This window comes from Numida meleagris, chromosome 1, assembly GCF_002078875.1.
Source record: "Numida meleagris isolate 19003 breed g44 Domestic line chromosome 1, NumMel1.0, whole genome shotgun sequence".
Lineage (NCBI taxonomy): Eukaryota > Metazoa > Chordata > Aves > Galliformes > Numididae > Numida > Numida meleagris.
This window is the reverse complement of record NC_034409.1, coordinates 100,961,964-100,981,328: the sequence shown is the minus strand read 5'-3', so window position 1 is coordinate 100,981,328 and position 19,365 is coordinate 100,961,964. Positions and strand designations below refer to the sequence as shown.

General features: G+C 40.1%; 1 long non-coding RNA gene across 2 annotated transcripts; it reads left to right on the top strand.

Annotated features, from left to right (window-relative positions):
- LOC110392615 lies at positions 7,644–16,214 on the top strand. Of its 2 annotated transcripts, none has more exons than XR_002434510.1 (3): positions 7,644–8,103; positions 12,324–12,405; positions 15,984–16,214. It is a non-coding gene; the product is annotated as an uncharacterized LOC110392615 (long non-coding RNA). The 2 variants fall into 2 exon arrangements; XR_002434511.1 differs by lacking the exon at positions 15,984–16,214 and adding an exon at positions 12,669–14,021.

Here is a 19,365-nt window from a genome sequence, read left to right as displayed (position 1 = left end):
CCCAGGAAGGTGGTGGAGTCACCGTCCCTGGAGGTGTTCAAGAGTCGTGTGGATGCGGCACTGAGGGACATGGTTAGTGGGCATGGTGGGAATGGGCTGATGGTTGGACTGGGAGATCTTAGAGGTCTTTTCCAACCTTAATGATTCTATGACACGCTCTGAATTATGTTTTCATACAATGCAATCAAAGGCTCTTCTCTCCCAAAGCGCCTTCTGGGTATGAGACGTCCTGCTTGTGGTGACCCAGCAAGGGGAAACCAGCCAAAGCAGTATAAGTTGGTGCTGCTGTGTGGCATTCAAGACTACAGGTGAACTAAACATGTTCCTTGCCGCAAGTGTCTGGATATTCATAGCTTGTATTACAAAGGGCTGGAGAGTTAAGTGGTTTTTTTGTGTGCAAGCTTGTTTTTGTGATCAGGAATTGCAACAGACTTTTGCTGTTTTATCAGAAATGCTCTTGGGAGCAGAAATGGTAAACAGTTGTAGCTGAGTAATGTGGTCTTGGTAGATGAAATTGCTATTTTCAGATATTTTCAGAGATACGGGGAGAGACAAGAGTATAAATGAATGAAATGTGTCTTCTTTAATTGCCCTTGGTTTTATTGCTTTCAAGGCTGAGCTAACTTTTGGTTCTTGATGGGGCTACAAGTCATTCTGTTGGAAGAGAGAGGAAAACAACATCAACCAACTTCACTATCGGTAGCTCTTCACCTTTTCAGGCAATATGATTATGAGGAAAACTCTTCACCCCTCTAGTGGCCTTAAAGAGCTTGGAACTGGGGGTGAAGACCAGCCTGAGTGCTTGATCTCCAGGACCCATTTTTCAAACTTTGGCATCTAAATTAAAAAATAACTGGGAGTTCAAGGAGAAATACATTTATGCTTCAAAACTACTTTTTAGGGTGATTTGTGTGAAAAATTTTGGCATCTATGCTAAATTAGTGCTGTAAGTGTAGGTTCTATAAGATTTGGAGTAGCTGCTTTAAAATCCAAAAATGATCCAATTTACTGCTAAAAACAGAATTAGCATTAAATAGAAAAAAAAACAGTATGTGATAGGATTCTTAAGCTTCTCTGTTCCCCCCTTTTTTGTCTATTGCAAAGATGTTAGGTGTTGGTGTTGCCTAAGAAATTATTTTGCTACTAACGGTAATACATGTGGCTTCAGAGCAGAGAATGCTGTTACAGAAGATGGTTCTGTGTGAGCTTTCATAGTAAAGAAATGCATGTGTCTAGAATGGAAAAATCTTGAAATTGTTTGGAGCTGCTATATACTTTAGCAGCTGATACCTCCATTTCAGAGCCTGTATGTATCTGGAGCTGTACTTTTAGCAATAGAACATTGGCTTACAGAATAAAGGTCCCAACTGTTACGTTACTTGTGATAGCAAAGCTGGAATTTCATCTTCTGAAACACAGTACCATGTAATGTGGCCATTGGATTCAATTATTTGTATTTTTACAGCAGTTTTCATTCAGTCTCCCAGCACTGCATGTTTTGATAAAAGTCTGGCACACCTTGTGCAGAGAAACAAGTGAGAGCTTTGCTTTTATGATTGTCATACCACAAGCAGGAAAATGGATGCAAAGTAATGTTAGTTGATCTGGGTTTTTTTGGATATCATAGGACAAATCAGTGATATGGTCTAGGCAAAAAAAAAAAAAAAAAAAAAAGAATGTCATAGCCCACTGGTTAGGTTAGGGAATGGAGAAGAAAAATTCCTAAAGAAATTTAGAAATGCAGCCACAGAAGAGCAGCTCAGATTCCTTAACAAACACCTCCACTTAATGTCTGTTTTTTGCTCATCAGCTGGCTATGAAGTTGCTTGCACAGCTTTGCTGATGTTGCTATGGGCCTCATACACCTGGGAACGCTTTTCATCCCGTGCAATTGCAAACATGCCTACAAACCACCACTGGAGCAAAGATCCTATGTGATACGGTCACGGCTGCTCAGTCCTCAAGGCAAAGCAGGCATAACTAGGTGAAGAGTTTTCCCTTGTAAGGACCACACAACGACAGCAAATTAATTGCCCTCCCCCACTCCCCTAGAACAGGGGTGAATCCCTCGGACATGCCTGGGCTACAACAGGAGTTCAGCAATACCCATCCAGTATTTTGCCCCATTTTGCATAAACCACATGCATTGTTGTAACATGTGGGGCCAGAGAAAGGACAGAGCTGGGTATTGCCGCCTCTCGTAGCAGTGCCCTTTCTTATATCTGTTCCATAGAAGTTCCAAACCTTCTTATTTTCCTAGTTAAACAACAGCTACAAATACGAATTCAAGCTTGGTACTCACCCTCAAATCACAAAACAACTTACACCCAAAGAAGGGAAGTCAATACATAGCTATCAGGTTCACAACAAGTGGTGATACCAACATTATATTCCAATAAATGTTTGTGAGCTCAAAGCCTGGGGCAGACTGATTATTGCTAGAGATTAAAATAGCACTGTTGCGTCTCTCAGGTCTTTTTTACGGTACCAGACAGTGCAGAAAGGTCTTGTGCAAGGGGTTTGGTCGTGGGCAGTAGAAGCACTGCTTCACACAGAGCCTTTGCCCGTAAGCTAGCTACATTTGCAAGATAGTTTCAACGTGTTAAAGGATAGTCCTTTGTCTTATTTCAGCCCAGGACCATAAGTTAATGAGATCCCAGATGTCTGGACAATATTTAAAATTATGCATCTCAACTCAGAGTTGAACTGGTACAAAATCCGTCATCCTTTATATCCTGGCTTTTGTGTAAGAAAGCTACAAAATGAATTTGACTTTCTATCAGCTCGTGATTCTTCCCAGATATTCCATTTGAAAATGAATATTTTATCCAATATTAGTTGCACTCAAATGTAACATATTTTCCTATAAGCACAAAAAGGAGCTAGTTGTTCCAATGCAGAGGGGAGAGGGAAGCCATATGGTAGAGATTATAATCAGGCAAGCTGAAAGCAGTGGCCATTTTAATTGTGCACCAATATATTTTTCAGGATAACTAGGACAATATGCCTGTTTTCTTGCAAACAAATTAAATATATACTACCACTTTATAAGGTTTTCACATACAAAAAATGCAGATGGCATTAGGGATAAGAACTGACCTGAACCTCATTTGTTGGGATAAAAAATTTCTTTGTCGAGCAACACATGCTAAGGGAGAAACTTCTCTAATTTTCTGCTATAATTCATAGCAAATACTATCAGCAGTTATGAAGTTTTAAAACAATCCACGTCTACTTTTCTCATTCTCTCTACTGAAATTTTCTGACATTCATGCTTTGGCAGAAAAATCTGGTTGCTGCAGTACTATGAATAAGTGTTGCTCAAAGACACACTGAAAGCACAGATAGCAAGAAAAAAGTGGGTCATTCTGCAATTTCTGTCAGAGGGAGATGGCTAAACCTGACATCACCAGGACATCATTTATTTATATTAGAAATGGCTTCAAAGTTGCATTGATCCCAACCACAGCCTACTAAAACCCGTACTTGTTATGCTTCTCACACATATGGTCCACTTTTGCAGACTAAGGAGTTTGAATAATTCACTTAAGCAGCAAAAACATGAAGCACTCTTTAAAGCGAGACACAAAACTGCTGGGCCTTGTCTGTAGCCACTTTAATAAAAGAAAAATGGCCTTGGGGGTGCAGCTGTCATTCAGCAGGGTGTTTAAGCACATGCTTACACCTATTGTGATATAAGATCGCACTGAGTAAACTTTAGAGACACAAAATGGAAGCGAACCTTTTGTTGAATCTGGATCTTAATTGCATGCTGAATTAACATCATTTATGTTTGCGATTTCTCAGGGGCTCATGTTTAGGCACGCTGGTACCTAGACACTTTGGGATGACAAATAATGCTTAATGTAATTGGTTGGCAATAGTTTAAATATTTGATTTCTTAATTATACTGTTGAGTATGCTTTAAGCAAATATGTTCTTTATTTAAAGAAAAAAAAAAAAGCATTTCCAGCAACCAAATTTGGTATTTTTGAATTCTTTAGTTATTTGCAGAACACTGAATGTAAGTACCACCCTAAAAGGATATAAGGATATTTGAATGTTGGAACTGGGATGCAAAGACAAAGTTGACCTTCCCAAATTCCTGAGGGCAAACTGTGATTAGAAGATTTTCATATGGGTAAAACTGTTACTAGCAGATGAAGTTCACAAGTGAAGGGCTTGCTAATTGTGTAGAGTTGTCAATTGTGAAAACTATTGGAACATATATCCAAAATTAGATCTCACAGTCAGGCCTGGGAGCAGATTCAGAAGTGAATTAAATGCAAGGCAATGTCCATCTCCTCTTCCAGTAAACCAACACTCACATTTGGAGATATGCTAAGATAATTAAGATGGATATTGTCCATTCCTCATTACCCTACTGCTGGAAGAAGTGCAGAGCACAACATGGAAGCACTAGAGGGACTCAGCTGCCTTTGACGAATCAAAAAAAAAAAAAAAAAAAAAAAAAAGATTAAAAAACTCTGCAAACTCTGCACGTTTCCTCTTGATTCTTTTAATTTATAGTTTTATTTATTTGCACTTTTGAAGGAATAATAGTTGATGTCAGAGAGGAAAACCCCCAGAGTGATATCTGAATTCAACTCCAGCTGGAGCAGACCCCAGGGGACACTAACAGCTGCCCAGCAGACAAGCCGGTTGGAGGCATTACATATTAAAAATCAGCATGAAATAATTTTGAATCTGCTTTAAGCTTGCAAAAGCCAGGCAATTCAGAGTTAATTCTTCCATTTGCATAGGGCTGACTTGTATAAGCCTGTTTCCAAAGCTCAGTCTGAAGAAATAAACATTACACACAAAAAAGACACTGGCTTTGGTGAGTCTAAGTTGCATACTTACATATTTATTCCAGGTTTAAAATTAGATTCCTGTTGTTCTGGCTTTAAAAATGAGTAGATTGCTAGGATTTAGGTCTGTGCCGCAGATGGGTTCTGCACTGCACGATAGGCTTAACTGCAAGCAGTGAGTGAGGGTGCACAGAGGGGCAACAGCTGGCACTCCTGCCAGAGACACCTTCAGCATGTGGTCTGTGAGAGCCTGAAACAGTTTACACATTTCTTACAGCAACTTAGAAGTTTCACTTCCTCAGACTGAGAGAGTCCTGTAAAGATATGAAGGAGAAGACTGAAAATACTAGCAACAGCATCTAATTTGAAGTAAGCTGGTAACATCACCTCATGCCAGTGGTGCTCTGGGATTTTGCAAAGCAGTACCTCTACCCAGATGCCCCTTGCCCCAGCTGCGGGCACTTGCTTTTCCTTCAGGTTCTGGAACTGCTGGTGAGCCACAAACGCACTGAAGTGGGCAACAAAACAGAATCGTGCACATCCCACAGCCAGGGTGAGCTGCTGTTCTGAGCTCAGAGCTTCCAAAATTAGTTGCACATTTGGAGTCTTCGATTCTACGCTCCTCTGGTTTCTCTCAGGATCCATGTTCTCCTTGGTAGCATGCAAATTCTTTGTTCAAAGAATGAAAAAATAAAGCCTAGGCATGCAGACTACATTCCCTGGATATACCAGGAGAGGGCATCCCATTGGAAATGGCTGACTACCTAATGTACAGCAACAAAGCTGCTGGTAAGGATGAATAGGGCATAAATTTCAAGAGTAGCGATAACAGGTACCAGTCATTCAGCTCAAACAACTTTGCTGTGGTGACTACAAAGGACTTCATTAAACCAGGAGGGGACAAACTCTTGTTTATTGTCTCCAGCAGAGACCCAATTTAGTGACTTGGCCTGGAGAGGAACAATGCGTCAGAGAACAGAAAGTACAATTACATCAAGTTGCTGTACTTACTACCCAGGTGTTTCCAGCTGTCTGTTCTAGAGGAGGAACACTTTTCTTTTTAATGTCAGTGACGTTGAGGGTCCTCTGAGAGAAGTGATTTGAAGAGTGAGGTTTGACCTGGTGTTATCCAGACAGCCCCGGCTCTGCAGCCCATGATCTCACCTGTTGTGGAGCAGTGCTGGGAAATGTGTAGTGGAGAACAAAAAGATTGTGGATATTTTCAGAGCCAGGAAAGTGCATTCTGCCATTTGCAGTCAGTTTCAGTTCGGTGCCAAGAAAGTGCCTCAAAGAATGGAAATAATTTTCTATTCAAGACCTCAACTACAAAAAGATAAGTGTTTGGCAGATGTGTTTTTGAGACTCTGGGGAAGAATTCTTAATGTACAGACATACCATTTAGTTGCCTTTTACACAATTCACATGGACATAGGTTTTTTTTTAATTCTTCCAGAATATCAAGTGACCTTAATCTATGTCATGTTATCTTTCAGTGGAGCATGATGTAGCCAGCCAATTCTCCTCTTGCTTTGGGTCTGCCTACGCGTCTGACTAGTGGAAGCTTGTTTGCTTTTTGCTAGGAGGTGTTTGACAGACTCCCACAAGACCTGCCTAAGAAAAGCTCGCTCTTAAAAGCATTGCTGGCATAGTCATGTCACTGATGAACATGGAAAAGAAAAGCACAACCCAATTTGTTATAGCTGTAACAGCAAAAATCCTAATGAAGAAGCATTTACACTGGCCTAAGTCCTTTACTCTATTCTGAGAACTGACCTAAGCTATACCAACAAGGAAATTTCATTCGCCCCTCTAAATTAGGTATGTGCTTTCACGTGTACAGAAATAACTCCACCGGCTAAAGCTGTGTTGGCAAACCCAGTTACATACAGATGAGCATTAAATGCTTTCTCTATCTTTGGTGCACGAGGAACTCAGTCTGGCTCATCTCCTTGGTTTTCATCTTGGGTAGAAAGAAAAAGGAGGTAATAACCTCCACACTCTCCAAAAGCCCTCATGGCCAGAGCTCTTGTTCTTCTCCTGCATTTCAAACTACAGTGTGATGGGTCTGCAAAGGAGGTTGGTTGTTATGTGTCTTCACTTACATATCCCCATGTCTCTGCTAGTTACCCATTATTTTTAAACACCTGGGATGTCAGAAACCTGGAGGAGATTTAAAAATATTTCATGAGCTGGGTACCACATGAAGTTTCCTGATGCCTGTACTAAAAACACCTTAATTGACATAACTTTACACACAAGGTATACAATTTTATACAACTTTACACAATAGGCATACAATACCCAGAAGAGTCAAAATTTCACCTCATCTGCCACTTCAGATGTCTGTAGACAGTAACTCCCACTGACAAACCCTCAGAAGACAAAGCACAGCAAGCAGCACTTTAAAATCTGAAGATGGCAGCATTATTTCTGCAGACAATAAATGCTATTTTTAAACAATTTAACATTACAGTCCTTTGAAATCCAAATGTGAAGACATAGTTGCTCAGAAGCAACAGTTGCAGCAGTCTTGTTTAAGCTTAGATTTAATATCATGCTGTCACTGCAGGCAAGCTTTGTTCCCTAGCAATGAGATGTCTACATATTATGGATGCACGACTCCCTCAGAGAACAGCCAGATTACGGGATTACTCTAAGGAAAATTTCGCAACAACATTTAATTCCTTCCTGATGAAGTGATTTTCCACAACACTTTGCTATAGCGTATTGGCAGATGAAGAGAGAATGGGGGACAAAATGCATTTGCTAATCATACACAATAATGATAAATACAAAGCCCGTTGTCCTGCTGAGGGAATCCAACCCGCTGGATAACATATAAAGCCATGTGAGGTCTGTGAGATGCCTCCTATAAGCAGAGTAAGAGCAGCCTGCGTCTCTTAGAAAGGTCATCACAGAAAGATTTGGGCCCACAACTGTTCAAGCCACAGTGACAAGTGAAATGCTTATCAAGTAGATCTTGAAATATACCAGGTTCCCCAGTCCATCTAAACAGTGTGCAGAGCGAGGAGAGCAGGGCTACAGGGAAGAGCGGGATCACCAAGCCTCCATTACAGGCAATCTCAGGCGAGCGGCCTGGCAGCCCCATGCTGTGAGGAACCTGGGCCTGCTCGGCTGGGATTCCTCCATGTGAGGGGCTGGGGTAGCAGTGCTGGGAGCTGCTCTGAGGGCAGGGAGTGCTTGGGACAGGAAAGAAAAAGGCCCTGTGCATTTGCAGGCTCCTGATCCTACTGAAGGAGGGGACTGCAGCAGGGGTCAGGATTTGGCAGAGGTTGGCATGTTTATTTAGCCTGGCTAGTTCACCATTACTTATCTGTGGGCTAGCCCAGCTGGACAAGGCCACAGAGTCAGCCCTTGTATTAGATGCAGTCGGTTGCATTCAGGGGAAGAAGCTTTCTCTTCTTCTGCCTGTAAATTGCTGTGTGCTGTAATGCTACCATAATATGGCTAATTACAGGCCAAGGTTTGCTGTAAGTGGCAGAGATTAAGACGCACTATGATGAAGCCTTTAATTACTGAATTTCCTGCCTTTTGTTACCTTTACATCCTGCATGCTCTTTTATGTGTGTAATAAACAGTGAAATTATGCTGCTGGCTAGTTTAAGATCAAGAGCCAGAACAGTATTTTAGGTGGCTTTATCAGAACCAACTATTTTTGAGAGCAGGAAGCTTATCTATCTTCTTTGTTTGCAATGTAAATATTGTGCAATGGTGCATGTTTTACAAACATCAGAGAGGAAATCTGAAGAACTGTTAACAGGTGCTAAATGAAATACTGAATAGCTTATTTGTGATGGCTTGAGTACAGAGTACGGATAATGTATTCTTTATTGTTTATACTAATCTATAAAAAATTTTGAATCTCAGTGGCTGTGCAAATAAGCAAATATTCTAATTTTTTTGTAATTTTTACTTAGAAAGTGAAGATAATTTTTTATTTGCCAGAGACTGAGTGAATCTTTCAAATGCTGTGATAGGCTCCACATTAACAAGTGTCCTTGTGCTATTTTCAGAGTGGTAAAGCATAAAATTTTGTCCCTGAATGTTGAACAATGTGCAGCTGTAGCACCCAGATGCTATGGTCATTTCTTTCCTTTCCATCTTCTTTCTTGGTGAAAGGCTCTCTGCCAGGTCCCACTGCCCAGCATAGACCCCTTTGCCCCAGCCCAAGCGCCACATCTTCTCAGCACTCATGTCCCCACCTGTTCTTCCCATCCCTGGCATTATGGTGCTTCTGGTTCTTTATGGTCCCTTTGATCCCAGGATGAGAGCTGGGACAAATTAACCTGTCAGGCGAGCTGGAGCCTCTTCCCTGACTTCTTTCCCTTCATGTTTGCCGTGGGGTAATTTATCTCTGCCACCATTACATCTCTCTAGTCTCTCCTAACTAAAAAGGGTGGGAAGTGTCACTTCCTTAACCTTGTATTCAGGAAGGACAACCTCAGCCAGGTAAACAGAGACCTGGATGATGCTCACAAAAAGAACCAAAAAGAGGGTATGTTCAACACTAGATTGTTCTCCACCTCAGCCAAACCGGGGCAGAACCTCTTTAGCAAACAGGGGCACTTGTACTTTATCCTGTACATGAGCAGTCCCAGAGAAAGCAGAGAGCACAAAACAGAGCATGTGCTGAGATGTCTAAGGGCTGCTGAGCCAGCAGCTCCATTTATAACCACCAAGAGCAGAGGTACCTCATTCTTTTTTTTTTTATTACTATTATTTTTGTTCTTGAAAGGGTGAGGGAAGAAGATAAACTAGTGGCAGATGAATGGACATAAAATCTTTTTTTCTCCTGGAGAAAAATTTTAAAATCCCTCAATAGAAAATCTGTTGAACAAAAATTTCCACAAATGCTCCTGAGGAGACTGTGAAGCCTGCGAACAAAGTGTTAAATTGGCTGTGGAGAGTCCCTTCCTGTAAACAAGCCCTGAAGGGAAGATCTAATTAAAAGGCTCCTTGGGAAGCATGGAATAGAAAATGCTTTTGGGAAATCTCATCTTCACATTCAGGATTATAGGACAGACTGGGCCTGAATGCACTGCTTTTCTTTCAATTTCTGGTGATACTATTTTAGTTTCCTATTAACAGAACTTTCAGTGAGGAGAAAAACCTTGTTGGCAGTAATTACATAGTGATTTTTCAGTCTACATTTTACAGTATCCAGATGGCTAATGGTCATCGCATCTCAGACCTCTTGTAGATACATCTCTGTGACTCCAATCACCTGCTACAGGGCATATACAGTAAGCGCCTGTGAACTTGTTATGTGATACTGCCATGTCTCAGGTTCCCTCTGCCAGCTTGTATACTGCATGAGTGACATACCCACCACAGCTCCAGGCAGCTGACTGACCCAGTACTGATCACACTGACAACTTCTATGACCACGCTAACATAAAATACATACTCCACTTTATTGACCCCATGCTGAGCAGCGCTGGCGCACACATTGCCCTGAGATCAAGATGCAAGGACTGGTCTTTGGGACATAGGAAAGTGTGTAGTATAGCACGTAGCACTGAGATGCTTCAGATCACAGCTGTGATGCTCATGCCTTAGCACAGTGTGATCACCCAGTAGTAATTTAAATTTTGGTAAAGATGAACGTAATACGTTTGGTGGTGCTGATCATTCGTTATGGCTGCCCCAGGCAATGTACAGCTAAGATGGATTGAGCTGAAAGCTTATTGCAATAGAAGTGAATCAGACTTGATAATTCAATTCTAGGAGCTTAGTGACTGTGGAAAGAGATGCCTGAATGCCCAAAGTGATGATGGGGACTCCAGGGCATTTGAAAAGTCCCTGTAAAAGAAGGAAGATCTTGTGTTTCTTAGAAAACATGGAACTGCCAAATATCTTCTAGATAGACCTGACTGTCAAGAAGACATTGTGAATACCTTCTAGACTATGTATTTAGGGGCATCATGGAGAACTACAGTTCCCAGTATGCTCAGTGAAGAAAGATGGGCATGCTGGAATAAAGGTGGAGATGGCTGAGAAGGAGAGGTAATTCAAATGATAAAGACATCTCACCTGCATCACCTCTTCCTGCCAGGATTAGTGTGAGAAGTGTCTACCTCCAGTCATGGCCAGGCATCAAGTCCTCCTTTCACAAGGAAGTGTCAAATATTGGGATCCCTGTGACACTGGAGACTATTCTCATGTCCCACTGACATTAAAGGTATGGTCTCAGAAACAGGAGAGAGAGAAATACGACACTGCAGAAAGTTAGAGCAGACTTAGGCCTTAGTGTCTTCAGCATCCTGTCCCTAGTTCTACTTCCTTCAAACAAAAAAGAAGTTCAACAAAATGGAGCCTTTTGGAAACAACTGTAGAAAGAATTATTTTGCATTGACGCATGAAAGCCAAGCTCTAAAATTCATGTGCCAAAACTTCATGCAAAATACCTCCGCTCTCTTTCAAATTCAGAATTTTCTAAAACTAGACAAGCCCATGTGGGCAAGTAGTGGGGACTGCACCATAAGTATGGTTAGACATGCTTTGATTTTCCAGCATAGGTTTATTTTTCCAAGAAATACTATCAATTAATAACATGTTAATATTTTTGAAAAGAAGAATTTAAATGGCATGGGAGTCTATGAAATCAATGAGACACGGGAAAGGGAGTTGAAAACAGTTCTTCACATGTTGTACAATTTGATGTAACATAATATTGACACATCAGCTCAGTGTGTAGTCTTAAGCCAATATCTAATGATTTTTAGTCCAGAAACTCTTCCATTTGGCCCTTTTTACAGCTAAATAAAATAAGTAAAAAACACACAAATAAGCAGTCTCTGATAAAATCTTACAGATATATCATTTAAGGTCTTAGACTTCATTGATAGTACTCTTGCTTGATTTTAAGCAATTCTGTCTCCATATTTTTAGATTTTGCTAAAGAGCATGAAATCCACAGCATGGGCAATGCCAGATGTTGAAAAAATAAAGCCTCTTTATGGCTCTCAAAAAGTCTTTTGACTTTCAATCTCTATGTTATTTTTCCTTAAAAGTTAGCAGTATTTCCAGTTACAAATGTTTGTGAAGGGCATGCAGTCCATGTAGTCGCATCATCTTTCCCCCTTACCAGTGCTTATATGAAATTCTATTTATTTTCTTCATCACTTGATCTTGCACAATTTGCCAGTGCATTCAGTTTCAAATAACCTTGTATCCATGCAGTATGGCAAACTGATTTTTCAAATCTGCGTGAAAGCATTAGAAAATTCAGGACCACAATGTTTATTTATTAAAATCTTATTTGGAAGGCTAAAATACTTGAATAGAAATGAATCTTCTCAATTTCAAGCATGTCCTAAGGCAGCAGCTTGCAGAATAATGTTAACCATGTCACTGGTTCTAATTTTGGATAATTGAGTATTTATTTCACAGTACACTGCCTCTTGGGGCAGAGTGCCTGGCTTGTATGCACACGTAGCAGAGAGTCCTTGTAACTTCTTGTTCCCAGCTTAAATCCTTTCTCCTTTTCAGCTCCCTCTGAGGACAAAAACAAGATTCTGCTGCCCCTGACTACTGAGGATCCCCTCTACAAGTCCAGCATAGTATGAAGTGTGTAAGTTATCCCTCATGCTATTTGACTGACAGATTCTGATAGCATCTTCTTTCATATTTTTCTCCAGCTTTCACAGACACTGATCAATTACATCAGAAATTTTGGGGTTTACTCTGTGTTTCAGTGGTAAATTTCCAGCAGTTTCCATTTTCCTTTCTGGATTCTTTGGAGATAAGTGACCTGTGACTCCACTGGCAAGGCACATTAAGTATTATGAATCCATTCAATGTATTAGCTGATATTTTCATGAAAATTTCTTGCAGAGTTTCCACATCTGTGTGTCAAAATGGAAAGAACATCTGAGATGAAGTTTGCTGCATGCAAATCATCACAGTAGGTTTCTAACGACCAAATCTTGCTCTAGTCAGTGAACACAGCTGCCACCTAGAGACTTCACTTCTTCCTGAATATACATGTTGGCTTTCGAATTACTGCCACTGCAGAAAATTCACTCGCCACTTGCACAGTTTCAGACATGAAGATTAAACTGTTCTGACCCACTTACAGTTTGGAAAGGAAGTCCTTTCAACCCTGTCCTCCACAGCAAAATGAAATAAATACGATAAGGGACCAGGATATATATTATTTACACCAGCAGTTTCAAATAACTGTGACTGGTCAGCTTCATGTCAGGTGCCCTCAACATAAGAGAAAACAGTTTTGATTAATACTGGAACTCAATGAAGACTTTATTGGTATTGGCTCGGTAGTGTTCAGGAAGGGGATAATTTCTGCTTTTGCATTAGTGTAACTAAGGTTCACAGTTCTTAATCTGTAAGTGCCTACACATTTATTTTTAAATTTATCTACTCCCCTCACCAAAATCTTTCTGAGTTTTTGTTTGTTGTTCTTTTTTTACTTAATATAGATAATTCTAGCAATTTAATTTTATATCTATTGTGTAGCCCACATGATATTAACTTGAATCTCTACAATTTCTTTGAGCTTTAGATGACTACACATTAGTTAACATCATTTCTAACAGCAGAAATGGAGTCATAAACTTTCATTTTGACATGTTGGATTAAGAGCGCTAACAGGGACCTGTTAAAATAGGAAAACTGTCATAACGTCAAGGAAATTGGTTCAAGTTAATGTAGATGGTTGATAAAACAAGAATGTCAATTCATTTTGAATCTGCCTTTCCCTAAAATATGTGGGCAGTCTCTGAGGTATGAGAGTCAAGAAGCAGTATCATTTCCAACTATTGAAGAGAAATATGCAGAATATGGCATTCTCCCTTCATTTCTCTTATTCACCTCGGAACTGTTATTTTATGTTCCTTTCTGTTTGTTTCTATTCATTACTGACCTTTGTTTCTCAGTGACCTCAGTGTGCCAACTGGCATAAAAGGGGATGTGGAGATGCTGGACTCTGTAGGTCAGAAGTCCTTGTAGATGTCCTCACTCCCTTTCCTACTTTTGACCATTTCTCCATTAGTGACCTGGAGTTCTTAGACTACTTCTTTGCCTTTGCAAAACATCTGAAAAGACTGGAGTATTGGAAACCTAACTAGACTCTCAAATTTCACTTGGGAGATAGATTTATTGTAAACTTGAGTGAGAGAATAACAATAAAGTGAGAGAATAACATAACATTTATAAAATAAAATATAAAATAGACAAATGCCTATTGTCTGAAGTGCTATTTTCACTGTTTTAGAGGATAGTATTTGCCAGCCAGAAAACCTGACAAGTTTTCACAGATTCCATAGATTTTTAAGTGAGGAAATGCACTGCAGTTCTGTGATTGCAGTTTTCTTTAATTGCTGCAGTCTGCAGAGAGATTCCTTGGATCCTTCCCCATTATGTTTCCATAACTTCATCACTTCTCTTCTCATGTCCAGCTCTGAACATATGTTTATATTTTGTAATATACTGTGATAGTAGCTGTGGTCATTAGTCACCCTGGGTGAATTTCACGGTAACTAATGTTTTAGTTTTTTGGTTTTAAATGATATGTTACCTAGAGGACAATACCTATCTATAAGTTCTGCCCCCTCCCCATGAGTGTGCCCTGCCTGTGACCTCCCTTCCACCCATCATACACTGCACCCCACCCTCTCCAGACTCCATAAAATGAGTATCATGTAAGAATTACTTTGCTTTTGATGTAGGGTCCATCTTGGTGGACCTTACGGTGAAAGGTTTGTAATTCTGTATTTCCTGTCTAGTTCCTGAGCCAGCTAAGTGTGTCATGCAAAAAATAATTACATGTTTTTGAAAGACAAGGGAGTAAAAGCCTTCAGTGTTAACTGAAGCTGGAAATGCTCTCACATGAATACAAGGAAAATAAATAATTTCTGACCAGAAACATACATGCTCAAATTATGCACTCAGTGGACTCATGTATGCAAAGCCCCACTGCTATAAATTATTCATCTCAAGAGAGCATCATTCTTGGATGTACTGCAAGACTGGGCTTTTGGCGGCTGATACTTTCTGTTCAGCTCATTCTTAATCTTTCTCCAGCCAAAAAAATAAACAATTGTATGCTAGCATATAGATGGCATTAAAATGACTGAAAGGATGAATTTGGCTCAGCAGAAAACAGACTTAAATAAGGCCAGTATTATTTACTTTATGTCATTGCAAATTCTTTCAGCATTCTGGGTGCTAGAATTCTATTGCTATGATTGTAAAAAAATCTCAGGACTGAAGCTGTTTAAAAAGAAAAAAAGAGGAAAGAAAACAAGTACGGGGCTTCTAAGACATAAGAAGTGGAATGAGCACATAGTATAATATTTGGCTGGATATATAAAAGCATTGCAGAGATTTGTTTATTCTAGTACCTCTTATGGTGTTTCCAGTCAAAGGGCAGAGAGGAGCTGCTCCCACACTCTCCCACAATGTTCTGCCTAACAGATTTCATCTGTGCTAGTTATCTGCAGGTCCTAACTTGTTTATGATTGTGTTCTTTCTTAGTTATTGCAAGGCTGATGGCGGCATTCTCAAAACAGTAGCTATTAGCAGGTTCTATGATACATAGTAGGCTATATAGAATCATGGAATGGTTTGAGTTGGAAGGGACCATTACGATCCTCTAGCTCCAACCCCCCTGCTGTAGGCAGGGACACCTCCAACTAGACCAGGTTGCTCAAAGCCCTATCCAGCCTGGACATATTTTACTATTATATTTTACTGCAACAACAAGTCAAATTTTAAGGGCTACCTAGAACTGTAGCTGAAAACTGAAAATTGTCAGGTATCGCTTAGTGAGTGGGAAAGATGACGAGAGCATGTATTAAAGGACAAATGAAATTCAATGACGTCCTGAATAATAGGAGCCAGATAACAACCCCATATCAAGATGGCCTTCAGAAAATAAACACTCTTAAAATAAAATACAAATTCCTAATAAGCTATGGCACAATGTTCTGTACTGAAGTAGTGTGGCATCCCAGTTCATCAGTCTCAAGAGAAGCATACTTCTTTCTAAAGACCCCATCTTATTAAGGTTTTGGTAGTAAAGGGTTTCAGTAATAAAGCAAGGCATCCATTACATATTGTTTTGTTCTTACAGCACAATCAATACCCTCATCTGTTATGGTGCTTTCACATTGGTGTTATTATTTTCAGAATAAGCAAATAGCAAAAATGGAGAGGAAATGGAAGAAGGGAAGTGTTCCACAGAGAGAAACATATTACAAACAGCAGAGGATCGTCCAAGCATGCTCTCTGCTGTGCTTCAGGAAAACAACTCATTTACCAGATGTTTCAAATTGTGTGTAAAATATAAAAGAGCATACTGGGGAAAATGTATTTAATACTAGAATCTTTGTCTCTCTATTGCAAGAACACAATATGCAAAATGTGAGCTAGCTTAAAAATATTAAAATTAAAATAGCTTTGAAATTTATAACTGTGTCTTTGTCAAATTATACTCATTGCTTTCAAGATCTGAAGAGATTTTTAGATTTGTTATATTTTGAAGAGATTTTTAGATTTGTTACATTTTTCTATCTGTCAGAAATGAGGTGATTCCACTTTTTTCTTTTTCCTTTCTCTCTTTATTGACTTTTTTTTCCACTTATTATTTCACAGTTGTTCTATGATGACTCTTTTAAGCAGGATAGTGATGTGGAAATGTACGATAAATACTTGAATGAATGTCTAAAAATGGGGATCTTCCACTGTTCCAGCCTGTACAAATGGAGAAGAGTCCAGGCCACGGAGATTTGAGTCAGAGTGCCTGCTGCACTGAGTCTGCTAGAAGTAAGACAACAGACGTGTTATAAGATAGGTCAACCCCAAATTTAATTTTTTAGTAACTTCTCATTGCTTCTCCATGGGCAGTAATGTGGGCCAGTATGAAAGCTGACAAAGAAGTGGGAACGTAGTGTCCTGTGATACAAATTATGACATGGGGCACTGGCCTGCTGGTCTGTGATAACCGAATGAAAGGCTTTTGCTATCTAGGCTTGGCGGAAATAGAAATCACAATCCTGTGCACATGTTGCCATACATTTCCCAAATAACAAGCAAATTAGGGCAGTGCACAGCAAAAAAATCTAAGGTCTGTTCTCACACAAAATTTTTCCTTGAGTGTGAACTCCAGTGCATCCTTTGATATTCTTTAATAAGGGTAGTGAAACACTGGAACAGGTTTCCAAAGAGGTGGTGGATGCCTCATCCCTGTGGACATCCAAAGTCAGGGTGGATGGAGCTCTGGGCAACCTGATGGAGCTGTAGGTGTCCCTCTTCATTGCAGGGGCGTTGTCCAGATGATCTTTAAAGGTCCCTTCCAACTCAAACAATTCTATGATTCTATATCTGATAAAGGTAAGTAGAAATTTGCAGTGTCTTTCTGTATCTTATGCATACTACAAGAGAGTGAAAATAAGAGAAAGATAATACAGTCTTGTTTCTCAAAGTCCTAAAGGGATTACATTAAGGTGTTAGCCATGTTCCCTATGAGCAAAACTTGGGTTTACACCCAAGGAGGGGTGTCTTTCCCCTGCCTGTGGAAAACATAACACCTGTTGAAACTGAGGGAACAGAAAAGTGTGGTAGGGGTGCAGCTAGAGGCATTACCAAGACTTCTAGTAACACTGTGCCAGCTGAGTCCTGTTTTCCCGTGATCTTTTATACGTTTTTCCTGAAAAGACATTACTCAAAATATGGCTAGCATCTCTTGAAGTAATGAACTTTCCTTTCAGCTATAGGACTGAGGTATAGCATTTGGGCTTTGTAAATTTTCAAGAACTGGCTGATTTGCATAAGCACGTTTTTTTCATATAAGCAGAGCTGGCAGTGCCGCCAAAAGTTACATTTGGCCAACAATTTCCCTTGTAAAATCCTGCTTCTGCTGGGGTAAATTATTTTACAGTGCTCTGAAATTTCTTATGCCAGGCCTCTGCCTCAGGGTGAATACTTGCTGTTTTATTGTACAGTTACTTGATGTTTGGGGTTTTTTTTAATTTTTTGTAAAAAATAAGTAAATAAATACATGAATAGATTATATAAATAAATAATCATCTGTTCTCAAGGTAATTGTTGCATGATGCACTTTCTCATGCTGCTGAATTCTTACAAGTGTTCTGCTGGGACAAGACAAAGATTATTGTGCTTTGTAGCAACAGCTTAACGTCTGGACAAGGAAAGCTGTGTGTGTCTCTGGAAAAACAGCTTTGCTCATGACATTTTGCCCAAATGTGTCTAAATGCATAAGCCTTTGAAGAATCTCTGCACTACTATGCTAATTTGAAACTCACTAGGGTTTCTTGGCAAAAGCTCTGATGCTCCATCTCCACGGGCTGAGAAGCTCTAAGTCGAGTGCAACGTAGCATCCAGCAGTTTTCAGGGCTGATACAGCAGCAGATCCAGGGCTGGAGCAGCCCATGGTTCTCCTGGGTCTCACAGTCCCTCTACCAGCCCTGGGGACCGTCAGGGAACATCTGGCCTCAGCATGGGGAGCACAAGCACTGTCTGGGTTACCGAGTGCTTGGGGAGAAAAAGGATAGATCTGGTTTGACTCAACAAGGAGACTGAGTTCTGTACCTCTCATCCAGGGAGTTCTACTTTTTCTAACTCAAACTGAAACCTGAAAGTTTCAAAAGTGGTAGAATTTAAGGAAAACTAGAATTTAAGAAAATGAGGATAAAAGCATCCATTTCTTAAACTCTTCTGTGAGGACTAGACTCCTGAAATGCCCAAGTTTAGGATGGCTCAGTTTCAGTCCCAGAAATGATGTGCGCTTCTTAACCCCAGTTAAGCTTCAGCTTCTAGAAGCATTATTTTACAATACTTTTAATCTAATCAGCACAGTTAATCAGTAAATTTGATTATATTTAACATGTATTTTTTTTCTCTGAGGCTATAAAGGACCCATTTGGCTTTAGAGTGAATGACTTAAATAAGAATTCTCTGTGCACTGGTACTAATCAACTGAAGGGGGTAGTTTATCAAAGGAGACCTACGTGAAAGCTGGAGAGGGACTCTTTATCAGGAAGTGTAGTGATAGGACAAGGGGGAGTGATTTTAAACAGAGGGGAGATTTAGATTAGACATTAGGAAGAAATTTGTTTCTCAGTGGGCAGTGAGGCGCTGGCACGGGCTGCCCAGGGAAGCTGTGGTGCCCCATCCCCGGGCAGGCCCTAGGCCAGGTTGGATGGGGCCCTAGGCAGCCTGAGCTGGTGGGTGATAGTCCTGCCCATGGCAGGTGGTTGCGGCTGGGTGGTCTTTGAAGTGCCTTCCAACATTCTGTGATTCTGTTTCAAATAGATACAACAAAGGGGCTAATAATAAGGTCTTGTGGAGTTGTTGAAGACCACTACCTTCATGCAGGCATTGAAAGTGAAGAAAATCTCAGGTAAATATAATTCATTAAAGAGAAAGGAGACTTAATCCAGATGCTTTCTAATGATCTACAAAAACGCACTTAAAAATTTATCTAATCCATCTCTTATGAGAGAGAGTAAGTCATATATTCAGAGACATTCATAGGACTGATGACGAATTT